Source organism: Carex rostrata, chromosome 4 (genome assembly GCF_964058835.1).
Source record: "Carex rostrata chromosome 4, lpCarRost1.2, whole genome shotgun sequence".
Taxonomy (NCBI): Eukaryota; Viridiplantae; Streptophyta; class Magnoliopsida; order Poales; family Cyperaceae; genus Carex; species Carex rostrata.
This window is the reverse complement of record NC_135921.1, coordinates 11,221,543-11,228,329: the sequence shown is the minus strand read 5'-3', so window position 1 is coordinate 11,228,329 and position 6,787 is coordinate 11,221,543.

Sequence of the window (6,787 nt, the reverse complement as noted above, 5' to 3'; positions counted from 1 at the left end):
CATAGAAAGCTTAATCCATGAGATCCATGAAGAACGGGTAATGATTAATAATTGAAGATACCTCATATCTAAAAGGATGTTTTTCCATTAATACAGGTGTATGCAGGGTTGAAAACGGAACGGATAGTGGTAAAATCATATCAATATATATATATATATACATACACTAGTATCGTGGCCCATGCGTTGCAACGATGACATATTATAAGATTGAATACAATATAAATAGTCCTTTTTTTGATATTCGTACAAAATAAAAATAAAATATATTTGAATGAAAATAAAGGCAGAAAAAAACGGAAATTAAAATAATAAATATCAATAAAATAAACAATAACAATTGAAAAAAAAGAAAACATATTATAAAATGAAGAAGATCAAGAATTTGATTTACAATTTGAATTTCAAACTTTGATGCATGTAAAGAGATTTGATAAAATAAAATAAAAAGACAAATGGCTTGTAGAAATATATATACATCTCATAGACAAAAGCTAAAAGGACAAAAAATATTTAATGGAAGTGAATTCGTATTAATAAATTAGTTGCTAATCTTATTAAAATTCCTCCTCAATATATATTATTCATATAATTAACAACTGATACTAAGAACAAACATGAACATATTAATAAAAAAATACTTTGTCTTATCAAAATTGAAGAAGTAAAATTGTAAAAAAATTCACTATAGCTTAAATTGAGTAACATATTAAATTTGAAGATATAAAATAATTTTATAAGATATCAAATGCTCATAAAATATTTTAAAAAAATGTCAGCATTTTATATTCTTAAAAATAAATTGCATCCATTATGATTTTTAAATAAGAAAATAAGGAAGGTCAATGCTATATTCAGCTCTCATATGGTCCTATTACAACATTGAGCGCAAGAAGAAATTTTTGCTTATTATACCAAATATACCCCTATGACCTATTCAATGCTCTTCTTTTTACGTTAGATTACGGTGCGTAATCAAATGATTCAAATCACCGTCGACTAAAGCAGGGGAGATTTATGTAAAGGAGGTATCATACATTTGGAAACTCTTTTATCCGGATGTAAAAAAATTAATAATTCTAATTAGTGAAAAATAGCAGCACAAATATGAAATTGCACATACTGAACTTGCAAAAAATTTGTCATCTTTATTTTTTATTTTACTTACATTTATTTGATCAAATGGATAAATATTAAATAATGTTTCGATCATGATTTATTGACCAATCTTAATGAAATACATTATCACATTATGAAAAGAAATTCATATCATATAGTATGATTATACACAGTAATTCAATTTGTTCTTATATTTTACATAATATGTAAATTTGTCAAAGCATTCTATATTGTAATAGAAAATAAATAAAATAAAATAAAGATTGTCAATATAAAAAATGCCAAACTTTTGTTGGTAAATTATGTATATACAGATGGACAATAGCAACAAAATTTCTCTTTACTTATTGTGGTCTTTACGTAAATTAAGGTGTAGTCCATTTTTTATATTGCATTAAATGTTTCCATTGATAACAACATTTTCAATAAATTAAATAGGACAGCATTAATTAAGGATAAATTTGATATAAACGAAGAATTATCGTTTTAGCGCTGAAATTACAATTTGTGCGTTTAGAATAGTTGGAGAGGAGAAATAAGGAAATGAATAAATTAATTTTCTCTCCAATTTTGTTCTTTATTCAATTTTAATTGTAATATATTGTGTGGCAGTATATGTGGCAAGTATATTTCTAACTAAATTTAGACTTCTACACGTAAAAAAGATGCATTTAATCAAAATAAGACATATTATTTGATTGGAGGGCTGATATTAAATTTGAAATTTCATCTTCAATCATAGCCGTTGGCGGATCAGGACATCTACGTGCATAATATAAGAATATATATATATATATATAGAGTTAGGCTGGGGTGCTATGGATAGCATAGTGGCCTCTATGCTACGGCTCAATATTCGAGTTTTCAAAATCCAAACGGTCGATCCGAACCGTTCATCTTATTTTCCATATTAATATCTGCTTGGAGACCAAATTTTATAATTTTCTGAATTTTTTTACTATTTATTAAGCCACTTTGAAAATCGCTAATCCAACGGTTTTACTGTTTTGTGCAGCCACCGTTGGATCAACAATTTTGTAAAATACTTAATAAATAGTAAAAAAATTCAGAAAAATGTAAAATTTTGTCTCCAAGCAGATATTAATATGGAGAATAAGATGAACGGTTCGGATCGACCGTTTGGATTTTGAAAACTCGAATATTGAGCCGTAGCATAGAGGCCACTATGCTATCCATAGCACCCTAGCCTAACTCTATATATATATATATATATATATATATTTCTAGATATAGATACGGAGCGAGAAAGGGGAGGTAGCACAATTGGCTAGGAAAATGTCCTACAGTTGTTATACCCAAAGGTCGAGAATTCGATTCCCCCTCACGAACTTTGGTAGCTACTACCAAGTTTTCAAAAAAAAAAAAGATATAGATACGGAGCGGATATTAGACGAATCCGGATACAGATACGAATCGGATCAGATATTTATTAAAATAATTAAAAAAACATATTAAAAAAAAATACTAAATTTCATAATAGTTATCTAATTATAATGGTAATTAATAACATAATTTTTTATAATATATATTAAAATATATGTTATATATTTACTATTTAGATACGGCATATCAGTATCCTTATCCGCACGGATATTCATATATCGAATATCCAAATCTACTTTTTCGAATATGGATCGGATATTATCTATATCGTTTTCACCTCTAAGTGTAGCTGTTTCATTATTTCTATCTGATTGCTTAGCGCAAGTCTATTGAGCTAATTTTCTTTTTGCTTTCTATTTCACTGAAATGTACATCTTATGCACAATTTAATAGTATAAGGGCATGGTCCTTGCTTTTCCTAAAAAAAAGAAAAAAAAAAATAGTTATACAAGGGACACCTTCCGAGAACGACAGGAGGTGTTTAGGCAACCACAATTGTACATATCAAGATATTTAATGGGATCATAATACATTCATAATTTGAAATATAAACATTGTATATCTCTCTATTAAATTTTTTTTTTTTTTGAGATATCTCTCTATTAAATTTGTATTGGATATTTTTGATTCACTTAAAGCGTAGTTGATATGAAAAATTATGTTTAAATTGCCAACAGATATCAAACAAAAATTTATAGGTTCTTTTAGTGCAGCAAGTACCTGTTAATGTGGAGTTTCAATTATATGATAGATTATGATCACATCAAAGCTCATAATTGAAGTTATACTTGGATTATATCTTTCTCTTAATTTTATATAGGATTTTAATTATCTTAATTGAAGTTCATATAGTAAGAAAGTTATGACAAAATAATAAGATAATAAATTATCTCCAAAGAAATAAACAACTTATGTGGTCGTCCTAATGTTTAGTCATTACAAGAATTAGTTTTATCAGTGAAGATAAAAAAATATTATTATTAAAAGTAAAACTACAAAAATTGCTATTTTCGAAAGTAACAGCACATAATCTGTTTGAACTATATATAAGAGAGAGAGAGATTGGCTAAGCTCAAAATATTTTTTTCTAGCCTCCGGAACAAACGATACGGTTTTTTGATTTTCAAAATCCAAACAGTCGATCCAAACCGTTAGATGTTCAATCTATATTAAAATACGCTTGGAGACCAAATTTTACATTATTTGGAATTTTTTTACTATTTATTAAGATGGTTTGAAAATCGCTGTTTTTCAATGGTGCAGAAATTTAATAAAAACAACGATTTTCAAACTATCTTAATAAATAGTAAAAAAATTTCAAAAAATATAAAATTTGGTCTCCAAAGAAATTTTAATATAGATTGAACATCTAATAGTTTGGATCGATTGTTTGGACTTTGAAAATCGGAAAAACAAGTCGTTTATTCCGGAGGCTAGGAAAAAACGTTTTGAGCTTAGCCAACCTCTATATGAGGTATATATATATAATTTCTTCTCCATAGTTTAGGCTATTAATTACTCCGAAATAAAATGAGTGTTAATTTGTTTGTATCAAGGTTCTAAATAGCGTTTATAGCAGTATAGCGGGGAGACAAAAAAAAGCTTTAGCGAATAGTGTAGCTATAGCGGAAGCTATCATAAATAGTGTTTTCTTATTTCAAAAATTATATTTTATATTTCTACTAATAGTAAACATGTCACATCGAGAAAAAAAAACACCAAATTGATTAAGAAGTTATAATATTTATATTGAAGTTTAATTTCTCACGGACAAGGTCCCTAGGCATTGTTTAATTAATTTTTTATTTTTAGAAAACCCAACAATAATGCATAATACAAAATTTAATTGATATAGTGGTATAGTTTGATAAAGTAAAAAAAAAGTCCATCTGGACATTAATGCCCATTAAAATTGCGAAATCATAAGTCCATGTAGCATAGCAAACCGCTATTGCCGCTACACGCTATAGTGGCCGTAGCTTGATTAGCGCAGTTTTATCCTGTAGCTTAGCTTTCTAGGTCCTAAACCACTATAGCTGCGCTATAAACACTGGTTTGTATTTATTCAAGCAATTTTAAGCTCTTTGATAATAAAGAAAATGAGTGTTAACTTTTGTAGTATCAAACCTGATTCTTAATGGATCTAAGTATATTTATATAATCCTATAAAAATATTGATAAAATTACTTAATAAGGCAATTCATTGGGCTTTGGTCCGTGATCATTCGATTCGAATCATGTCCAACATGTCCCCACCCGATCGTTGTCATATTTTTCTTAATTCTAAACTAGAAACGCCAAATTAATACTATAGTGTTATATATAGAGAGTATGACTAATGTTATAATTTTAGCATAAGTTATAACCAGTGGCGGAACCAAGCGGGTGCGAGCAGGGGCCAGACACCTCCCATAAAATCTGATTTGCTTAATTAAAACACTGTTCACCAAAGAAATAATGTTTATGTGACACCCCCCAAACTTATCAAATAAATGTCTCTTGGTTCTGCCCCTGTTTATAACAATTTCAGTTTTTGCAATTTTAATGTCTCAGAAATAGTTGCACCAATTAGAAGAGTAAATTTGTGTTGTGTACCATGATTTGAGTCACATGTTGTGTTGTAATTACTCAAGTTAGATTTTTACGTGTCATGTTATGTAATGATCAAATTCGGAGAGACGGACATGATATGTTAATTATTCATGTCGTAATCATACTTGTATCTAAACGTGACTGATCATGTTTGTCACAATTGGTTACATTTAACTAACTTTATCGTAATGTAAATTTATTCAAATTCAGCATTTGATCAATCAACGTTCCTAATCACACTTGATTTGTGCAACCACGTACCGTGCTATGACCAAACAAGATTATGTGCCATGTTAATTTTTCAAAGAATGATCACGTCACACAAATAGACATAGAACAGAACACACGAAGTCACAACATGTCACAACACGTGTCTTTGATCAGTAGCAGATCTAAGGCTTAACCAGAGATGGCTAAGCTACCCGTAATTTTAAAATTTAATTAAATTTCTATTTGTTGAGAACTTTTATATAGTTTAGTTTTTTTATAAAATAATAAATATTTATTTGTAGTATAGTGGTCTGAGTTAGTTGATGTTTGTGAAATCTTGAATTCAATTCTTATAAACCACAAACTTTTTACCTTTTTACATAGTATATATTTCGTACGTATTAGGTCACATGACTTTTTGAATAAGCAAACTAGCCCCAGTGTTGATTTAAATAAGCTAACTACTCTTTTTGTACGAGACAACAGTTACATGAATGTCCAAATAAAGTAGCTAGCTAGGAATTAAGGTTTTGATTTGATGACAAATTCCACATAATTGGGTATTCGAGAATGCATTGCAATGAAGGTGCTAATTAATGTTTGTATCTATTACCTCTGTATCATTCTTCGACAAAATATGAATCAAATCAAGAAAAGTTTTAATTTAATTTCGTCCGTTAATATCAGATCGGATGGTTTAGATCATAATAAAAGAATGCCTACTGTTCTGGACGGAAATAACGGCGGAAACAAAATTGCAATTAGCACCTTACAACTTCGGGTATTTACACCTTAAAATGAAAATAAAAATAAAAACAAATTTGGACAACACAAACCTTAACGGAAACTACTTTTTTGCCATTTCTTTGTTTGGTTTTTTTTATAATGGACCCAGCTTTGGTTGCCAAGTTGAAAACCGGCATTAACCGGTTAACCGGTTGCCTATCTCACATATTGTGCGTGCCAAAGGCAGAGGAGCACAGTAACCAGAGCTGGGAGCCTGGGACTGCACCCACTTTTATTATTTTAATCCCTCAATTTTATAATAATCTCACCATGAATACTAGTATATCACACTCAACTGACAATAATATATTTTCTTGGTTCGGAGCGTAAAATAACACATTGGTCTGTGACTCTGTGGTCTGTAAATTTATCAATTTTACCCAATGAGAGCACTGAAATTAATTTAACATCTTAAATATATTGCATTCAGTTGACGTCATATTATCCCATTTTAGTTTTTTATTGACAAAGGAAAATGTCAGACGGACCTTAACGGAAAAAATTATACATATTTTTCAGTGATAAATGAAATGTAGGTATAAATTCAAATGAGATTTGATTAGTTCAAATTTGTATAGCTTGGTATGTGTTAGTTTAACTCCTTTATCGAACATTTTATCTTATTTTAGTTAACAACAAAACAAGAGAAAACATCTTTATGCACGCCTAATTTTGA